This window comes from Triticum dicoccoides, chromosome 6A (genome assembly GCF_002162155.2).
Source record: "Triticum dicoccoides isolate Atlit2015 ecotype Zavitan chromosome 6A, WEW_v2.0, whole genome shotgun sequence".
Taxonomy (NCBI): Eukaryota; Viridiplantae; Streptophyta; class Magnoliopsida; order Poales; family Poaceae; genus Triticum; species Triticum dicoccoides.
In genome coordinates, this window is record NC_041390.1 from 419,578,286 (window position 1) to 419,600,805 (window position 22,520).

The window sequence follows — 22,520 nt, forward strand, 5'->3', positions numbered from 1 at the left end:
CAAGAGATCCCATGTTGGGGCCTGTTTCGGAGCTCCGCCGGAGAGGGCCGTCATCACGGAGGGCTTCTACATCATCATAGCCTCTCTGATGAAGTGTGAGTAGTTTACCTCAAACCTTCGGGTGCATAGTTAGTAGCTAGATGGATTCTTCTGTCTTTTTGGATCTCAATACAAAGTTCTCCCCCTCTCTTGTGGAGATCTATTCGATGTAATCTTCTTTTTGCGATGTGTTTGTTGAGACCGATGAATTGTGGGTTTATGATCAAGTCATCTATGAATAATATTTGAATCTTCTCTGAATTCTTTTATGTATGATTGGTTATCTTTGCAAGTCTCTTTGAATTATCCGTTTGGTTTGGCCAACTAGATTGGTAGTTCTTGCCATGGGAGAAGTGCTTAGCTTTGGGTTCGATCTTGCGGTGTCCTTTCCCAGTGACAGAAGGGGCAGCAAGGCACATATTGCATCGTTGCCATCGAGGATAACAAGATGGGGTTTATTTCATATTGCATGAATTTATCTCTCTACATCATGTCATCTTGCTTAAGCCGTTACTCTATTCTTAACTTAATACTCTAGGTGCATGTTGGATAGCGGTCGATGAGTGGAGTAATAGTAGTAGATGCAGAATCGTTTCGGTCTACTTGTCATGGACGTGATGCCTATATACATGATCATGCCTAGATATTCTCATAACTATGCTCAATTCTGTCAATTGCTCAACAGTAATTTGTTCACCCATCGTAGAATACTTATGCTCTTGAGAGAAGCCACTAGTGAATCCTATGGCCCCTGGGTCTATTCTCATCATATCAATCTCCATCACTTTAATCTTGCTTTGCTTTTTTACTTTGCCTTTACTTTTTACTTTGCATCTTTATACCAAAAATACCAAAAATATTATATCTATCAGATCTCACTCTCGTAAGTGACCGTGAAGGGATTGACAACCCCTAATCGCGTTGGTTGCAAGTAGCTATCATTTTGTGCATGTACGAGGGACTTGAGCGTGGCCTCCTACTGGATTGATACCTTGGTTCTCAAAAACTGAGGGAAATACTCACGCTACTCTGCTGCATCATCCCTTCCTCTTCGGGGAAAACCAACGCAAGCTTAATTGGTAGCAGGGCACTCTTTGAAGTTCTTTGTGTTGGTTTGAATACATGAATCTGAGATTGTGTGATGCATATCGTATAATCAAACCCGCGGATACTTGTGGTGACATTAGGGTTTTGGCTGATGTGTGTCTTAAGGTGTTATTTTAGTACGAACTCTAGGGCTATTTGTGACACTTATAGGAATAGCCCAATAGATCGATCAGAAAAAATAACTTTGAGGTGGTTTTGTACCCTACAATAATCTCTTCGTTTAGTCTCCTCTATTAGTGACTTTGGAGTGACTCTTTGTTGCACGTTGAGGGATTGTTATATGATCTAATTATGTTATCATTGTAAAGAGAACTTGCACTAGTGAAAGTATGAACCCTAGGCCTTGTTTCAAAGCATTGCAATACCATTTTCGCTCACTTTAACCACTTGCTACCTTGCTGTTTTTATATTTTAAGATTACAAAAACCTATATCTATCATCCATATTGCACTTGTATCACCATCTCTTCGCCAAACAAGTGCACCTATACAATTTACCATTGTATTGGGTGTGTTGGGGACACAAGAGACTCTTTGTTATTTGGTTGAAGGGTTGTTTGAGAGAGACCATCTTCATCCTACACCTCCCACGGATTGATAAACCTTAGGTCATCCGCTTGAGGGACATTTGCTATTGTCCTACAAAACTCTGCGCTTGGAGGACCAACACGAGTCTACAAGAAGAAGGTTGCGTAGTAGACATCAGGTGCCGGCGGCAGGGCCTCGGTGTTGCTGGCATTGTCCTTCGCCGTTGTCGGTCTCACCAAATAGCGCCTCGCCCACTTCATCATCCTCTTTCTAGGTGGCCGCAACCTCCGCCACCCACATGCGGTACCGCCAGCACGCGAGGCGGCTCTCGCAGGCGGAGCGGTACGACTCCACCAGCACCTCCTGCTCCGCCGGCTCCGCAGCGATCTGCTCCTCCGCCTGTAGGTGCTCCTAGAGGAGATGGTGGTTGTAGGAGGCGTCGGCCTGCACCTCCCAGAACTGCTCCTTGCACTTTTGCCTCACCGTGTCCATGCATGTATTGGGCACGGGCCTCGCCGATGGTCATGGTGTAATGCACTGGCGAGGATGGCGCGGAGGAGGGGGTTGGCGCCGGATCATCGACTACCATGTTCTCCATTGGGACATCGACGTCCTCCGGCTGCCTACCGGCCAGCCAGTCGGCAACAATGGCTGCCATCTCCTTGTGGTCCGTCATCTGCCCGTCCCGAAGAGCGCTGGAGCGCGAGGAAGCCATCGTGGGCAGTAGTGGCGCGGACAGGAGAAAGGGAACGAAGGTGGATGACTGAGGCTATGGCCGGCGCAACAGTTTATATAGCAATGGTGGGCGACAGAGGGACAGACAGGTAGCGCTGGAGTAGTCGCCTCAGCAACCACGTATCATTAATGTGGGCGGCAGACGGACGGACGACACATGTGTCGTTTGAACGCAGAGCAGTCGTCTGCATCGGGAAGTGGGGCTAGTGGCGCTGACCATTTCGGGCAGAAAGCGCGCATGGGCGAGGGAGGCTGTCTGGGCGGGCCAGGGCGGTTAGACTCGTGCTTGGCAGCGGTCCGGTCCAGCAGCCGGACATGCTGGCTCGTGAGCGAGCTCGCCGAGCTGAGCGACGACAATCAGATGATGGACGTGGCTTCCGACCAGGACCCGGCGCCACTGTCCAAGCCGGTTCATGTTGTGTTCACCATAGAGCAGGTGTGGCCGCACTTCGACGCCCTAATGGCGGAAGAGCTACCAGCGCAGGACGACTTGTGCTGCAACCTCCGCCTCCTCAATGAGCACCGGCTCGCGGAAGGACGAATCGCCGGCGAACTAGCGAACGACAATGCCGTCGCGGACATATGGCCCTATGATCCCGACTTCCTGAATGAGTAGCGAGCGTTGTATCAGACCATCCGTAGGGCCCGTGAGGCCCTCTCTGTCTTCCTTTGAGTTGTTGCGCTCGTCGTGGCACCGCCGTCTTGCGTTGTCAACATGGTCAATGAACATGAGGAATCAGGAGATGACTTTAATTGAAGAGGATGATAGTGGACCCACCAGGGCCATAGCCGCACCTATGCAACTGCCTCCTTATTAGTATATACAACTATGAATTATTTTTTGCTTCCTCCTGGTTTCCTGACATCACGGTCCCACACCATTGTCAACCTATATTGTCAATAAACGAGAGAATTGCACAAGGAGAGGCCGATAGCTGGGACCCATCAGCTCGAGCAATATTTGTGTTTTTGAGGTGTTAGCAGAGTTTTTCTTGAGCGATGTTTTCGTTGTTGTTCAGAGGAGCAGGGTATCAACTGGGCGGGCTGTGGCCCATCTGGCCCGGGCTATTATTTATGTCAACCAAATATCCAGCCCAGATATTAATATTTAAATGTGAAAATGACAAGCCCAGCTATTCTTTTTTGCGGAATACCCAACCCAAGTCAACTTGTTATTCTCTGGGCCGCACAGACTTGCCAAGAAAATGGGCTTTAAGAAATAAAAAATGAGCTATAATTAAAAAAATTGCCTATAAATATAAAAACACACCGAATAGGTACATTTTTTAATTCTTCTCAAAAAAGGTACATTTTTAATTTCATTACTTGTTGCGCGTGCAAAATTTCGCCGGAGTTTTACCTAATACAAATTTATTTTGAAATTATATTTAATCTAACTCTAAATTTCAGGTTCAAAAAATTTCGGATCCCATCAAAATGTTGGAAATTTTATTGAATTTTTTTAGCGGTAGGCTGAAATTATTAACAAAGTCCTGGCTAGAAAATGGGCTGTAATTTTAACAAACAGTAAATGGGCTGAGTAAATTCCATTAGAATTAAAAAATGGGATGTACATTATAACAATTCACAAATGGGCTATATGTTCTCTGCCACAGATATGATGGTCGCTTGTGGGCCTACTCAGTTGATGCGCATGCAAGGCTTTGTCAACTTATAGTCAACACACGATTCTATTAGCAGTTGTCGTTGGATGTCCATCTAACGGCTGTGGTGCTTCTTCAATCTCGGATATTCATGCTTCAGCCGCCCAAACCACTGCCGGCGGTACCTCCTACTACCTCCTCCCATAGCCGGTTGTGCTTTCGCGCAGGCCTCACCGGCCCACCCTACTCCCATCGTCGTCCAGGCCATTCCTCTACTCACCAACACCTCCTGTTATTCTCTGGAGACGATAGCCTCACACCGCAGCCGAACCAGTGAACCCTCGTACTCCCCTCTACGTGGGCATCCATTGTTGTGTCTTCGCCGGCTCCAGGTCGTTCCCTTACTAGGCCTCGCCATCGTCCACCATGTTGGTTCTCTCGGCGCAGCATGGTCAACTTTGTCAACAAACAACAGCCATCGAAAGAGGCATGAACATGGAGTGGCTGACAGTAGGGACCCGCATGACCCATAGCCGCACGCGAGCAAGTCCCTCCTTATTATGTGAAAACAAATGATTTCTCCCCCTGACAGGTTTGAGCCACCAGCTACATATTCGCACGCAGGGTAGTGTTTCCTTTATTACGTGGAAAAAAAGTTACCTCTCCCTAATAGCTAGGACCCCACCAGCTTTATTATGATCCATTTAACGAAAATATAGATTGTACCAAAGATGCTAAATTGTTTTCTTTTTATTATAACTCAAAAAAAGAAGAAATTAAAAAACCCAGAAAACATCTTCGCATGCAAGGAAGTGACACCTTATTACGAGCAAAAAAATGATTCCCCTAGTAGCTGGGACCCACCAGATTTGGAGGATGACTTGTGGGCCAACTAAGTTGACGCATACGGGCTTTGTCAACTTAGTCAAAACGATTCTAGATGCACTGGCCGTTGTATGTTAAATCAACAGCCATCCTGCGTCTTCAACCTCTGGTCTTCTTGCTCCACCCTCCCAAACCAGGCCCACCGTACCGCCTGCTCCAGCCTTCCGTGGCCGGCTGTGCTGCCACGCAGGCCTCACGGACCAACCATACTACGACTGGCTAGACCTTCCCTCTACTCACCCACACCCCCTGTTATTCTCCGGCGATGGCGGACTTATGCTGCAGCCGAACCAGTGAACCCTCATACTCCCCTCCGCATGGGCATCCACCCGCGTCGTCTTCTTTGGCTCCTTGTCGTTCCCTTCCTAGGCCCCGCTGTCGTCCACCGCCTTGATGCTCTCGACGCCTCATGGTCAACGAGGTCAATGAACGACAACAATTAGAAGTGGACTTTAGGCTGTGAGGCTGATAGCTGGACCCACCAGCTACATCTTCGAAACCAAGGAAGTGCCTCCTTATTACTCGCAAAATAAAAATGATTCCTCCCCTAACAGCCGGGACCCACTAGCTATATCTTCGCATGCAAGGAAGTGCATCCTTATCCTCCCTAACATCTGGGACCCACCCGATCGAAGCGTACATAGCGTTGTCGCGAACATGTACGTACACACTGCGATCGGTCTCTCTTCAAGGATGAACCATGGCCGAGCAAGTGGCGACACGTGTAGTAGTAGATGACGTCGAGTTGGCGGCGAAGGAAGACTCGGCATGCCCCCGACATAGTGCTACTGAAGGAAATATGCCCTAGAGTCAATAATAAAGTTGTTATTTATGTTTCCTTATATGATTATAAATGTTTATTATTCATGCTAGAATTGTATTAACCGGAAACTTAGTACATGTGTGAATACATAGACAAAACAGAGTGTTCCTAGTATGCCTCTACTTGACGAGCTCGTTAATCAAAGATGGTTAAGTTTCCTAACCATAGAAATGTGTTGTCATTTGATGAACAGGGTCACATCATTAGAGAATGATGTGATGGACTAGACCCATCTGTTAGCTTAGCACTATGATCGTTTAGTTTATTGCTATTGCTTTCTTCATGACTTATACATGTTCCCATGACTATGAGATTATGCAACTCCCGAATACCGGAGGAACACTTAGTGTGCTATCAAACGTGACAACGTAACTGGGTGATTATAAAGATGCTCTACAGGTGTCTCCGATGGTGTTTGTTGAGTTGGCATAGATCGAGATTAGGATTTGTCACTCCGATTGTCGGAGAGGTATCTCTGGGCCCTCTTGGTAATGCACATCACTATAACCCTTGCAAGCAATGTGACTAATGAGTTAGTTGCGGGATGATGCATTATGGAACGAGCAAAGAGACTTGCCGGTGACAGATTGAACTAGGTATGATGATATTGACGATCAAATGTCGGGCAAGTAACATACCGATGACAAAGGGAATAACGTATGTTGTTGTGCGGTTGGACCGATAAAGATCTTCGTAGAATATGTAGGAACCAATATGAGCATCCAGGTTCCGCTATTGGTTATTGACCGCAGATGTGTCTTGGTCATGTCTACATAGTTCACGAACCCATAGGGTCCGCACGCTTAACGTTCGATGACGATATGTATTATGAGTTATGTGATTTGATGTACTGAAGGTCGTTCGGAGTCCCGAATGAGATCACGGACATGACGAGGAGTCTTGAAATGGTCGAGACATAAAGATCGATATATTGGAAGGCTATGTTGGGACATCGGAATGGTTCCGAATGAGTTCGGGCATTTACCGGAGTACGGGGGGGGGGTTACCGGAACCCCCCAGGGAGTCAATGGGCCTTATTTGGCCTTAGTGGGAGAGAGGAGGAGGCAGCCAAGTGGAGGGTGCCCCCCAAGCCCAATCCGAATTGGGTGCCTCCCCCTTTCCTTCCCTCTCTCTCCCTCTTCCTTCTTCTCCTACTCCTACTAGGAAGGGGGGAAACCTACTCCTACTGGGAGTAGGACTCCCCCCCTTGGGTGCGCCCTATGAGGGCCGGCCCTCCCCTCCTCCACTCCTTTATATACGGGGGAGGGGGGCACCCCATAGACACACAAGTTGATTGTTTAGCCGTGTGCGGTGCCCCCTCCACAGAATTCCACCTCGATCATATCGCTGTAATGCTTACGCGAAGCCCTGCGTCGGTAACTTCATCATCACCGTCATCATGCCGTCATGCTGACGAAACTCTCCCTCGGCCTTAGCTGGATCAAGAGTACGAGGGACATCACCGAGCTGAACGTGTGCAGATCGCGGAGGTGCCGTGCATTCGGTACTTGATCGGTTGGATCGCGAAGACGTTCGACTACATCAACCGCTTTTCATAACGCTTCCGCTTTCGGTCTACGAGGGTATGTAGACATACTCTCCCACTCTCGTTTCTATGCATCTCCTAGATAGATCTTGAGTGATCGTAGGAATTTTTTTGAAATACTGCGTTCCCCAACAGTGGCATCCGAGCCAGGTCTATGCAATAGATGTTATATGCACGAGTAGAACACAAAGGAGTTGTGGGCATGGGTATATACATATTGCTTGTCGTCACTAGTTGATTCTTGATTCAGCGGTATTGTTGGATGAAGCGGCTCAGACCGACATTACGCGTACGCTTACGCGAGACTGGTTCTACCGACGAGCTTCGCACATAGGTGGCTAGTGGGTGTCTGTTTCTCCAACTGTAGTTGAATCGGATTCAATGAACAGGGCTCTTTTTGAAGATCAAAAAGCAATCACTATACCGCATTGTGGTTTTTGATGCGTAGGTAAGAATAGTTCTTGCTAAGCCCGTAGCAGCCACGTAAAACTTGCAACAACAAAGTAGAGGACGTCTAACTTGTTTTTGCAGGGCATGTTGTGATGTGATATGGTCAAGACGTGATTATATAAATTGTTGTATGAGATGATCATGTTTTGTAACACAGTTATCGGCAACTGGCAGGATCCATATGGATGTTGCTTTATTGTATGAAATGCAATCGCCATGTAATTGCTTTACTGTATCACTAAGCGGTAGTGACAGTTGTAGAAGCAATAGTTGACGAGTCGACAATGATGCTATGATGGAGATCAAGGTGTCAAGCCGATGACGATGGTGATCATGAAGGTGCTTTGGAGATGGAGATCAAAGGCACAAGATGATGATGGCCATATCATATCACTTATATTGATTGCATGTGGTGTTTATCCTTTATGCATCTTATTTTTCTTAGTACGGTGGTAGCATTATAAGATGATCTCTCAGTAAATTTCAAGGTATAAGTGTTCTCCCTGAGTATGCACTGTTGCTACAGTTCGTAGTGCCGAGACACCACGTGATGATCAGGTGTGATAAGCTCTACATTCACATACAATGGGTGCAAGCCAGTTTTTGCACAAGCAGAATACTTGGGTTAAAATTGACGAGCCTAGCATATGCAGATATGGCCTTGGAACACTGAGACCGAAAGGTCGAGCGTGAATCATATAGTAGATATGATCAACATAGTGATGTTCACCATTGAAAACTACTCCATCTCACGTGATGATCGGACATGGTTTAGTTGATATGGATCACGTGATCACTTAGATGATTAGAGGGATGTCTATCTAAGTGGGAGTTCTTAAGTAATATGATCAATTGAACTTTAATTTATCATGAACTTCGTACCTGATAGTATTTTGCATGTCTATGTTGTTGTAGATATATGGCCCGTGTTGTTGTTCCGTTGAATTTTAATGCGTTCCTAGAGAAAGCTAAGTTGAAAGATGATGGTAGCAATTACACGGATTATCCTCATTGTTGCACAGAAGAATTACTTCCTGGAAGCACCGCTGTGTGACCAGCCTGCTGCAGATGCTGCTGACAACGTTAAGAACATCTGGCAGAGCAAAGCTAATGGCTACTCGATTGTTCAGTGTGCCATGCTTTACGGCTTAGAACCGGGACTTCAACGACATTTTGAATGTCATGGAGCATATGAGATGTTCCAGGAGTTGAAGTTAATATTTCAAGTAAATGCCTGGATTGAGAGATATCAAGTCTTCAATAAGTTCTACAATTGCAAAATGGAGGAGAATAGTTCTGTTAGTGAACATATACTCAGAATGTCTGGGTACCACAACCACTTGACTCAGCTGGGAGTTAATCTTCCTGATGATAGTGTCATTGACAGAGTTCTTCAATCACTGCCACCAAGCTACAAGAGCTTTGTGATGAACTATAATATGCAAGGGATGGATAAGACAATTCCTGAGCTCTTCGCAATGCTAAAGGCTGCGGAGGTAGAAATCAAGAAGGAGCATCAAGTGTTGATGGTCAACAAGACCACCAGTTTCAAGAAGAAGGGCAAAGCAAAGAAGGGGAACTTAAATAAGAATAGCAAGCAAGTTCTTTATCAAGTGAAGAAGCCCAAGTCTAAACCTAAGCCTGAGACTGAGTGCTTCTACCGCAAAAGGGACTAGTCACTAGAAGCGGAATTGCCCCAACTATTTGGTGGATAAGAAGGATGGCAAAGTGAAAGGTATATTTGATATACATGTTATTGATGTGTACCTTACTAATTCTTGCAGTAGCGCCTGGGTATTTGATACTAGTTCTGTTGCTAATATTTGCAACTCAAAACAGGAGCTACGGATTAAGCTAAGATTGGCTAAGGACGAGGTGACGATGCGCGTGGGAAATGGTTCCAAAGTCGATGTGATCGCCTTCGGCACACTACCTCTACACCTATCTTCAGGGTTAGTTTATACCTGAATAATTGTTATTTGCTGCCAGTGTTAAGCATGAACATTATATCTGGATCTTGTTAGATGCAAGACGGTTATTCATTTAAATCAGAGAATAATGGTTGTTCTATTTATATGAGTAATATCTTTTATGGTCATGCACCCTTGATGAGTGGTCTATTTTTACTAAATCTTTATAGTAGTGATACACATATTCATAGTGTTGAAGCCAAAAGATATAAGTTTAATAATGATAGTGCAACTTATTTGTGGAACTGCTATTTAGGTCATATTGGTGTAAACCGCATGAAGAAACTCCATGCTGATGGGATTTTGGAATCACTTGATTATGAATCACTTGATGCTTGCGAACCATGCCTCATGGGCAAGATGACTACTCCGTTCTTCGGAACAATGGAACGAGCAACAGACTTATTGGAAATTATACATAGTGATGTATGCGGTCCGATGAGTGTTGATGCTCGTGGCGGGTATCATTATTTTCTAACCTTCACAAATGATTTGAGCAGATATGGGTATATCTACTTGATGAAACATAAGTCTGAAACATTTGAAAAGTTTGAAGAATTTCGGAGAAGTGGAAAATCATTGTAACAAGAAAGTTAAGTTTCCATGATCTGATCGTGATGGTGAATATTTGAGTTACGAGTTTGGTCTTCATTATTGTTTCGCAACTCACGCCACCTGGAACACCACAGCGTAATGGTGTGTCCGAACATCGTAACCGCACTTTATTAGATATGGTGTGATCTATGATGTCTCTTACTGATTTACCGATATCATTTTGGGGTTATGCTTTAGAGACGGCTGCATTCACGTTAAATTGGGCACCATCGAAATCCATTAAGACGACACCTTATGAACTGTGGTTTGGCAAGAAACCCAAGTTGTCATTTCCTCAAGTTTGGGGCTGCGATGCTTATGTGAAAAAGCTTCAACCTGATAAGCTCGAACCCAAATCGGAGACATGTGTCTTCATAGGATACCCAAAAGAGACTGTTGGGTACACCTTCTATCACAGATCCGAAGGCAAGATATTCATTGCTAAGAATGGATCCTTTCTAGAGAAGGAGTTTCTCTCGAAAGAAGTGAGTGGGAGGAAAGTAGAAATTGATGAGGTAACTATACCTGCTCCCTTATTTGAAAGTAGTTTATCAAAGAAATCAGTTCCAGCAATTTCTACACCAGTAAGTGAGGAAGCTAATGATGATGATCATGAAACTTCTTATCAAGTTACTACCGAACCTCGTAGGTCAACCAGAGTAAGATCCGCACCAGAGTGGTACGGTAATCTTGTTCTGGAAGTCATGTTACTTGACCATGACGAGCCTATGAACTACGAGGAAGCGATGATGAGCCCATATTCTGCAAAATGGCTTGAGGCCATGAAATCTTTGTAACGCCCCGAGACCGTTGCGCCAGGCGTCTTCCTGTTATTCGCTGTTGTTGCCTTGTCATTTGTTTGCGTGTTGCATTTTTTCCATGTCATCACCCGCATTGCATCATCATGTTTTCAAACGTGCATCCGTCCTGGTTCCCCCATTCCTTCTGTTATCCGTTCTGAGCCCAGACACACTTGCACGCGCCCGGGGCACGTCCAAAATAGTATTTTATAAGTGGACGGAAAATGTTCTCGGAATGGGTTGAAAGTTGGCATGCGGTGTTGTTATGTTGTCAGTAGGCTGCCTGCCAAGTTTCATCGCATTCGGAGTTTGTTTGATGCCCCAACGGGTAACTATAGCGACATTATAGTCGGTTTATTTGTCTTATGTTTCGGTCCCCGAGACTGCCGCCGGGCCTCTCCTTATCTTCTCTACTCTCAGCCCAACTCCTTTTCACAGTCCACCTAGGTCCAGCCTACCCCTTTTTTGCGCAGTGCTTAGACCCCTCTCACGCGTCCGAAACTTCCCCAAACCCGACCTGGGCTGTTGTTACCGATGGGTCCGGATCATCCCCAAACATCCGTAATACATCTCCGGTTTTTTTGGACTCCCTAGCCTATTTATTATTGTCCGTCAGTTTTCAATCGGATGATCCAAACTTCCCTCTCTCCCTATATATATAGTGCATCCCTAGTCCATTTCTAGACCAAACCCTAAATTCTAGGCAGTTTGTCCCTCGCGCCGCCGCCAGCAGCATTGTCCTCAGGATCCCACCCGAGCCAACCCACGCGCAGCCAGCCATCTCCCCAGATCCTCATCGTTTTCCTCGTCCACCCAACGGCCACCAGAGCGCCCTAGCCTCCCACAGCGCTCGATTCAGATCGGATCGAGGCCTCCACGAGCGCAGCCCCGAGCATCCCTTTGTGGCGCGCCCTCCTCCTCAACCTCCTCGCGTCGCTGCCTTGTCAGCTCTGCCTCGCCGGAGCGCGTTGCCAGGCCGCTCGTATCGTGCCCCTGCCCTCCTCTCTTTTTCCTCTCCCAATCTCACCGTCTCTCTCTCTAATCTCTCCGCTCTCTCTTCCTTTGCCCACAGGAACCCCATGGCCGCCATGCTCGAGCTCCGCATCGAGCTCTCCGCCCGGATTCGCTCCTCCTCGCCACGTCCACGTCGCTGGGAGACGCACCATGGATCTTTGCACCCGCCGGCCTCCCTGCTTCTGCTGCTTCCTGCATCGTTCGCCGCCGCCAAGACCTTGCCTCGTCGGATCCGCCTCCCACTGCCTGGAATCGGTTCCCTTCAACCTCGCCCCGCCTCCGGTGGTCGTCCCGCCGTCTGCCGTCGCCGGAAACACCCGCACCACCTCCCTGTTTCGCTCCTGCACGAGCAGGACGACGAGTGCACGCTGCCGCCGCGCGTTGACCCGCGCGTCGGTCGCGTCCAGCATGCCAAGGCCCATCGCCTCCACAGCCTCCCGCCGGGCCAAGGCCCAATGTGAGTAGCCCCTCCAGATCCCCTGTTCCTGTTGGGCCAGCAAGATTCGGCCCAACACATGTTTTTTTCCTAAACGATTTAGCTAATTATTCCAGAGAGTGCAGTTTTATAGAAAAGTCCCTCTAGATCATGCATTTAATAACTCACAATTGGTGCATCGGTTTAAAACGTTTTATATATGAAAAATGCTTAGAATTTCATCTAGTTTAATAATATCCTATTTTCATCCATGTTAAAAATGTCTAAAATGATGTTTCTGTTTATTTGCATATTGCCATGTTAAAATGATTTAATTCATAACTAATTAACTGTAGCTCCAAATTTAATAATCTTTATATGTAAATGGGGTAGAAAAATGCCTAGTTTAACTTGGTGGCATTACTTTGCATGTTTAACAACTCTAAAATATGGTTTAGTGCAGAACAGTACCAAATCTAAAATATGCACATGTGGATTTTTCCGGAATTGTTGTTTGTTATTTCCAGCCTCATTTAAACTTGTCTAGATAGGTAGTTTTCATATGCTTCACCCCTTGCCATGTTTAATAAAATTTAATATTGTTGGGTACATAACCGGGAATGAACTAAATAAGTCATGTGGTGTTCTGTCGATATGAAACTCGTTGCATATTGATCTCCACTTAATTTGTAGTATTGTTTGTGCATATTGCCATGCCATGCGTCATTAAACCGGGCATGCATCATACTTGGTTGTGCATCATGCCATGTTTATGTTATGGTTGTTTACTATGATGCTTGCTTCTTTCCTGGTTGCTTCTCTCGTTAGCTTTGGTTTCGTTCCGGGGTTGTGAGGATTCGTTCGACTACGTTGGGTCATCTACTTCTTGGACTCGTCCTTCTTCCTTGCGGGATCTCAGGCAAGATGAACATACCCTCGAAATCACTTCTCTCTTTGCTTGCTAGATGTTTCCTCTATCGCTATGTCGCGCTACCTACCACTAGTTATATCAAGCCTCCCAAATTTCCATTATAGACTCTAACCTTTTTCAACCATCCTAGCAAACCGTTGATTGGCTATGTTACCGCTTTTGCTCAGCCCCTCTTATAACGTTTCTAGTTGCAGGTGAAGTTGAAGATTGTTCCATGTTGGAACATGGATATGTTGGGATATCACAATATCTCTTATTTTAATTAATGCATCTATATACTTGGTAATGGGTGGAAGGCTCGGCCTTATGCCTGGTGTTTTGTTCCACTCTTGCCACCCTAGTTTCTATCATACCGGTGTTATGTTCCTTGATTTTGCGTTCCTTACGTGGTTGGGTGTTATGGGAACCCCTTGACAGTTCACTTTGAATAAAACTCCTCCAGTAGGGCCCAATCTTGGTTTTACATTTTCCTAACAACGTAAGCCTTTTTCCCTTGGGTTTCCGGAGCCCAAGGGTCATCTTTATTTTAACCCCCCGAGCCAGTGCTCCTCTGAGTGTTGGTCCAAAACAGAGCCACTTGCAGTGCCACCTGGGGGAAACATGAGGGCTAGTTTTAGTTGTACGTAGTGTTCATCTGGTGTGCCCTGAGAACGAGATATGTGGAGCTCCTATCGGGATTTGTCGGCACATCCGGGTGGTCTTGCTGGTCTTGTTTTACCATTGTCGAAATTTCTTGTAACCAGGATTCCGAGACTGATCGGGTCTTTCCGGGAGAAGGAATATCCTTCGTTGACCGTGAGAACTTGTGATGGGATAAGTTGGGACACCCCTGCAGGGTATAAACTTTCAAGAGCCGTGCCCACGGTTATGTGGCAGATGGGAATTTTTTAATGTCCGGTTGTAGAGAACATGACACTTGACTTAATTAAAATACATCAACAGTGTGTCTAACCATGATGGTCTCTTTTCGGCGGTGTCTGGGAAATGAACACAGTTTGGGTTATGTTTGATTGTAAGTAGGTGCAGGATCACTTCTTGATCACTTCTAGCTTCTCGACCACTGTGTTGCTTCTCTTCTCGCTCTTATTTGCGTATGTTAGCCACCATATATGCTTAGTGCTTGCTGCAGCTCCACCTCATTACCTTATCCTACCCAAAAGCTTAAATAGTCTTGATCTCACGGGTGTGAGATTGCTGAGTCCTCGTCACTCATAGATACTTCCAAACAGTTGCAGGTGCCAATGATACCATGCAGGTGACGCAACCGAGCTCAAGTGGGAGCTCGATGAAGATCTCGGTCATTGTTATGTGTCTTTTCCGGATGATCAGTAGTGGTGCCCAGTCGGGACGATCGGGTATCTAGCATTTGGGGTTGTCTTCCTTTATTTCGGTTCCGTAGTCGGACCTTTGATTGTATTTGGATGATGTATGATTTATTTATGTATTGTGTGAAGTGGCGATTGTAAGCCAACTCTTTATCCCTTTCTTATTCAATACATGGGATTGTGTGAAGATTGCCCCACTTGCGACTAAACTACCATGCCGTCATGACTCTAAGTCGTGCCTCGACACGTGGGAGATATAGTCGCATCGTGGGTGTGACAAGTTGGAAATCAGAGCCATCCCCGACATAGGAGCCCCCTGCTTGATCGAATCGCTGACGTTGTTCAGTCTAGAACAAAATGTTTTGAGTCTTAGGTTTATATATATTGGAGAGTAGGATTCTATTTACTCCTCAGTCCCTTCGTCGCTCTGGTGAGGTCTCCTGATGTAGAAGTTTTGACTTTTCTCTCCTCAAATTTCACAAAAAAAATTACGATCACGCGGGTATCTTGGAATGGTTCCGATATTCTTGTGACGAGAACATTGTTCTTGGTGCCTCTTGACATTTAGGGGTTGTGGCAATGTCCCGGGGAGTTGAGCTCCGAGGTGTTGTTGTCAAAATTTTATCGTTGCAGTTCTGGAATACCTAAGTTCGCCGACATCGAAAATCTCTTTTATGCAGTTGTTGGTGAGATAACCTCGATGCCACCTAGTACTGGGGCGGGAGTTCAGGAGTATTGCCATAAATCGTATAACGGATGCTTTTCGAAGGTTGAGGTACATGATTTCTGAAGGTTTCTTGGTTATGTGTTGAAGGATGGATACAACTGGATGTAGGGATTGTTAGTTTGGGTGAGATATTATGCTTCCCCTGTATCCCCAACACCCGATTGCATAACGAGAAAGTTTCGGGAGTTTATAAGTGGGAATTCAAGTATCTCATAGGATATCTTTCCAACAGACACATGATACGATATGGGGTCTATCATATGTTTATTCCGGCTTATTTTGCAAGCCAATCCTTTGTTTTGTTTTGGTTTGTGGTATTCGAGTTGCTTCAATGTCAAGTGTTGATTCCGTACCTTTCCTAAGAGATGCTCTCATATTTCTATGAGAGTATTAATCCTTCTTGATCATCAAGGTTGTCATGTCAATTCTATTTCCAACTGGTGTTCTTCTCTTCAAGTGGACCCGACCATTTCTATATTCGCAAGGTCAATTCTAAGTCTTCTCAACGGTGTTTGTTTCATCTGTCCCAAGTTGTCTTTGTTTTCCCACCCTCCCACCCTTTTTCTTCAAGGACTCATATTTCTCAATCAAGTCTCCATCTTATGCATGTGAAGTCTCTTCATTCCTTTCTTTCAATGTTCTTATCCGATGATTCTCAGGAAGATACTAGCGGAGCTTCGAGTTTATAATTCTTTGTTTTTTTTCTTCTCCGGTGGATTCAATTCAAGCTTTCGCTGTTGACCATACCCTTTTCCCTGATTCAAATGTTTTCTCATGCCGGTGCACCTCTTAATCATCCACCTCTTGCTATTCTTATTTAATTGGAGCGCTGAAGATATCACATAAGATTCATGTTTCTATTCATAATCCTTTCAAGCTATTTCGAGGATGTTATCTCATTCGAGCCATTTAATTCAACCGACACAATCCCTCTTTTAAATCGTTCAACGGTGTATCTTTTGAGTGGGCCCTAACCCACAAGTCTTTTCCCAGGATCTTACCTGACTCTTCTAATTTTCTTGGAGTTACTCTCAAATTCTTTTCCAAGTCTGACGTAAGAATGAATTATCATCAGTCATATGTCTTTCTCCAACATCTTTCAAATTCTTTCATCATTGGTTCAACCTTTCTAATTTTGATTCCGGAGTGCCTCAACAAATCATGGGGGTGTTTCTCATCGTTATTCTCAGATTTTGAAGACCGAAGAAGAGTTTTCCTCCAAATCTTATCCGTTCTCTCAAAGATTCGTGATTCTAGCGTGATGCCATCCTCTCATAATTGTTTTCGGTTGTGACAATTCTTTTCACCCATCCGGAGCAATTCAGGAGTCTTTTCAGTCTGATTCTCCGAAGGCCATCATTTCGGGTCTATTCATTCTCAGCTTTCAGCTCTCATTCTCCAAATCTTACCGGTGCATCGCTCAAGTATTCTCTAGTCAGTTCATGATCTCTTCGTTTCACTTGTATCTAAATTCTCTCAAGTATCTTCATCCGTTTTCCAATTCTACCCGATGATTTGTGCCTTTGCTACTCTCATTTTCAATTCTTACGGTGGTTAACTCGAGATTTCTCTTCCTTCGTTATCATATCAATTCATTCGTTGTTCCCAAATCCCACCGGTGGTTCCATCAATACCTTCTCAAGTTTTACGCTATATCTACATCAATCCTTTCTACGAGAATTAGTATGCCAAATCCATTGTTGGTCATCAATTTAAATTGGTGAAGGATACTCATAACATAATTCTTATTCTTTATTCATCCAAGTGATGGATTCATCTTCCAGAGTTTGTTCACGATGAGTAAATTCTCGATTCAAGTGCTTCATACTTTCCCGGAGTTCCAAGATCTCTCAAGTATATCACCACGATTCATCTAAATCATTGCAAGGATTCACCTTGTGTTTTCAACTTCTCTTTCTTTATATCATCCTTTTATTATCGGAGTTCTTTTTAGCTTCATCTTGCATTCCGAAGTGCAGTTCTTCCTATCTTATCTTTTGAGGTGGTGTTATGTCACTCTTGACAATTTCCCTTCGTATGTCATGATTCAACAGTTGTTAAGAATGAGATATTTCAAACCCATCATTTCCAATTCGTTCATGACATCCTTTGCAACCCATCAATCTCTTCATTGGAGTTATCTTGGGTTATATTCCACCTAAAGTTTTCCCTAACGATTGTTGCTACTTAGGGTGCTTATAAATGACCCAAGTTCTTCATTTATCCTCCCGGTGAAATAAGTTTCTCGTCTCCTTGTGGATATCAATCCAATCTTTTGTTTCTGTAGTGGCAGAATTTCACCTCATAGTTTTGAGATGTTCTCCATAAGTCCACTACAAGCTTGTTCTTTTCGTTGGTGGTTTTCCAACAACTCCATTACAACCTTCTTGGAAGGGTGTTTTCCAAGCTCATTTGTGGTAGAAGTTGTCATTTTCTTCTCAATTCTTTCCTTTCCAACGATCCAACTTCTATTCTTTTGTTCCGGAGGCATTGTGATGTTGCTTTCTTCACCCATCATCCCATTTTTGTAAAAGATCATGTTCTTTCCTCTTGCTTATCCATTCAACAGGAGTGTCGTGCCCTCTTTTCAAGTTCTTCCCATTTTGTCAAGTTTTACCTCCCTTCTCAACCGGAGTGTTGTCTGAAATCTTTCTTACCCCTTGTGCCATTCTTTCAATAGTTCCGGAGGCAGTGTGTTGTTGATCTCATCAAGTATCCTCTCATCTTGTCAAGTTCATGTTGAAATCTTTCCATTTTACAGTCGGAGTGCTGTCCAATTTATATCATTCTTATTCCTTCTCTATCTTGTTTAACCAGAGTGTTGTGTCTATCATTCCTCTTCTAATCGGACTCTCATCCAAGTGATTTAATTTTGCCAAGCTCATATTATTTACCTTCCATTTCCAACCGGATTGCTGTCGTAATTGATCTTTATCATTCCTTGTACATCTCGTTTCAACCGGAGTGCTTGCATGTACTTATTGTCCATTGCAACCTTTTTCTTATGTCTTTCAACCTACAAGGCTCTTATTTAGTTCATCTTCGTTGTATTCTTTCTTTCAATTTGTTCAATCTCGCAAGGTTCTTTGGTTTCACTATTTTGTCAAAGAAGCAACTTAGTTTTACCTCTTCTCTTTCTCTTCCGTTTCTCTCTGGTGCCATCCTAAATCTTGGGACGAGATCCTCTTGTAGTGGTGGAGTGTTGTAACACCCCGAGACCGTTGCGCCAGGTGTCTTCCAGTTATTCGCTGTTGTTGCCTTGTCATTTGTTTGCGTGTTGCATTTTTGCCATGTCATCACCTGTATTGCATCACCATGTTTTCAAACTTGCATCCGTCCGGGTTCCCCCGTTCCTTCCGTTGTCCGTTCTGAGCCCAGACACACTTGCACGCGGCTGCGGCACGTCTGAAATAGTATTTTATAAGTGGCCGGAAAATGTTCTCGGAATGGGTTGAAAGTTGGCATGCAGTGTTGTTATGTTGTCAGTAGACCGCCTGCCAAGTTTCATCGCATTCGGAGTTCGTTTGATGCCCCAATGGATAACTATAGCGACATTATAGTTCGTTTATTCGTCGGACGTTTCAGTCCCCAAGACTGCCGCCGGGCCTCTCCTTCTCTTCTCTCCTCTCATCCCAACTCTTTTTCACAGTCCACCTAGGTCCAGACTACCCCTTTTTTGCGCAGTGCTTAGACCCCCCTCGTGCGTCCGAAACTTCCCCGAACCCGACCCGGGCTGTCGTTACCATGGGTCCGGATCATCCCCAAACATCCCTAGTACATCTCCGTTTTCTTTTTTGGACTCCCTAGCCTATTTATTCTCATCTGTCAGTTTTCAATCGGATGATCCAAACTTCCCTCTCTTCCTATATATATAGTGCATCCCTAGTCCATTTCTAGACCAAACCCTAAATTCTAGGCAGTTTGTCCCTCGCGCCGCCGCCAGCAGCATCGTCCTCGGGATCCCACACAAGCCAACCCACGCGCAGCCAGCCATCTCCCCAGATCCTCATCGTTTTCCCCTGCCACCCAATCCACCCAGCCTCTGATCCATCCGTCTGTGACCGCCGGATGGAGATCCAACGGCCACCAGAGCGCCCAAGCCTCCCACAGCGCTCGATTCAGATCAGATCGAGGCCTCCATGAGCGCAGCCCCGAGCATCCCTTCGCGGCGCGCCCTCCTCCTCAACCTCCTCGCGCCGCTGCCTTGTCAGCTCTGCCTCACCAGAGCGTGTTGCCATGTCGCTCGTCTTGCGCCCCTGCCCTCCTCTCTTTTTCCTCTCTCAATCTCACAGTCTCTCACTCTCTCTAATCTCTCCGCTCTCTCTTCCTTTGCCCACAAGAACCCCATGGCCGCCATGCTTGAGCTCCGCATCGAGCTCTCCGCCCAGATCCGCTCCTCCTCGCCTCGTCTACGTCGCCGGGAGACGCACCATGGACCTTTGCACCCGCTGGCCTCCCTACTTCTGCTGCTTCATGCATCGTTCGCCACCGCCAAGACCTTGCCTTGCCGGATCCGCCTCCCACCGCCTTAAGTTGGTTCCCTTCGACCTCGCCCTGCCTCCCGTGGTCGTCCCGCCGTCTGCCGTCACCGAAAACACCTGCGCCACCTCTCCGTTTCACTCCTGCACGAGCAGGACGGCTAGCGCACGCTGCAACCGCACGTTGACCCGCGCCTGGGTCGCGTCCAGCACGCCAAGGCCCAGCACCTCCACAGCCTCCAGCCGGGCCAAGGCCCGATGTGAGCAGCCCCTCCAGATCCCCTGTTCCTGTTGGGCCAGCAAGATTGGGCCCAACACATGTTTTTTCCCTAAACAATTTAGCTAATTATTCCAGAGAGTGCAGTTTTACAGAAAAGTCCCTCTAGATCATGCATTTAATAACTCACAATTGGTGCATCGGTTTAAAATGTTTTACTCCCTCCGTCCGGAAATACTTGTCCTTAGAAATGAATAAAATGAATGTATCTATAACTAGAATAAGTCTAGATACAATCATTTCTAAGACAAGTATTTTCGGACGGAGGGAGTATATATGAAAAATGCTTAGAATTTCATCTAGTTTAATAATATCCAATTTTCATTCATGTTAAAAATGTCTAGAATGCTGTTTGTGTTAAATATACATATTGCGATGTTAAAATGATTTAATTCATAACTAACTAACCGTAGCTCCGAATTTAAGAATCTTTATATGTAAATGGGGTAGAAAAATGCCAAGTTTAACTTGGTGGCATTACTTTGCATGTTTAACAGCACTAAAGTATGGTTTATGGCAGAACAGTACCCAATCTAAAATATGCACATGAGGATTTTTCCGGAATTGTTGTTTGTTATTTCCGGCCTCATTTAAAATTGCCTAGATAGGTAGTTTTCATATGCTTCACCCCTTGCCATGTTTAATAACATTTAATATTGTTGGGTACATAACTAGGAATGAACTAAATAAGTCATGTGGTGTTTCATCAATATGCAACTCGTTCCATATTGATCTCCACTTAATTTGTAGTATTGTTTGTGCATATTGCCATGTCATGCCTCATTAAATCGGACATGCATCATACTTGGTTGTGCATCATGCCATGTTTATGTGATGGTTGTTTACTATGTTGCTTGCTTCTTTCCGGGTTGCTTCTCTCGTTAGCTTCGGTTTCGTTCCAGAGTTGTGAGGATTCGTTCGACTACGTTGGGTCGTCTACTTCTTGGACTCGTTCTTCTTCCTTGCGGGATCTCAGGCAAGATGACCATACCCTCGAAGTCACTTCTATTTTTTGCTTGCTAGATGTTCGCTCTATCGCTATGTCGCGCTACCTACCACTTGTGATATCAAGCCTCCCAAATTTCCATTATAGACTCTAACCTTTTTCAACCATCCTAGCAAACCGTTGATTGGCTATGTTACCGCTTTTGCTCAGCCCCTCTTATGGCGTTGCTAGTTGCAGGTGAAGTTGAAGATTGTTCCATGTTGGAACATGGATATGTTGGGATATCACAATATCTCTTATTTTAATTAATGCATCTATATACTTGGTAATGGGTGGAAGGCTCGGCCTTATGCCTGGTGTTTTGTTCCACTCTTGCCACCCTAGTTTCTATCATACCGGTGTTATGTTCCTTGATTTTGTGTTCCTTACGAGGTTGGGTGTTATGGGAACCCCTTGACAGTTCGCTTTGAATAAAACTCCTCCATCAAGGCCCAACCTTGGTTTTACATTTGCCTAACAACCTAAGCCTTTTTCCCTTGATTTTCCGGAGCCCGAGGGTCATCTTTATTTTAACCCCCCCGAGCCAGTGCTCCTCTGAGTGTTGGTCCATGCTACCTCTTGAGCTTGCGTTGGATTTCCCCGAAGAGGAAGGGATGATGCAGCAGAGTAGCGTAAGTATTTCCCTCAGTTTTTGAGAACCAAGGTATCAATCCAGTAGGAGGCCACGCTCAAGTCCCTCGTACCTGCACAAAACGATAGCTACTCGCAACCAACGCGATTAGGGGTTGTCAATCCCTTCATGGTCACTTACGAGAGTGAGATCTGATAGATATAATATTTTTGGTATTTTTGGTATAAAGATGCAAAGTAAAAAGTAAAAGCAAAGTAAAAAAAGCAAAGCAACATTAAAGTGATGGAGATTAATATGATGAGAATAGACCCGGGGGCCACATGTTTCACTAGTGGCTTCTCTCAAGAGCATAAGTATTCTACGATGGGTGAACAAATTACTGTTGAGCAATTGACAGAATTGAGCATAGTTATGAGAATATCTAGGCATGATCATGTATATAGGCATCACGTCCATGACAAGTAGACCAAAACGATTCTGCATCTACTACTATTACTCCACTCATCGACCGCTATCCAGCATGCATCTAGAGTATTAAGTTAAAAACAGAGTAACGCCTTAAGCAAGATGACATGATGTAGAGAGATAAATTCATGCAATATGAAATAAACCCCATCTTGTTATCCTCGATGGCAACGATACAATACGTGCCTTGCTGCCCTTTCTGTCACTGGGAAAGGACACCGCAAGATCGAA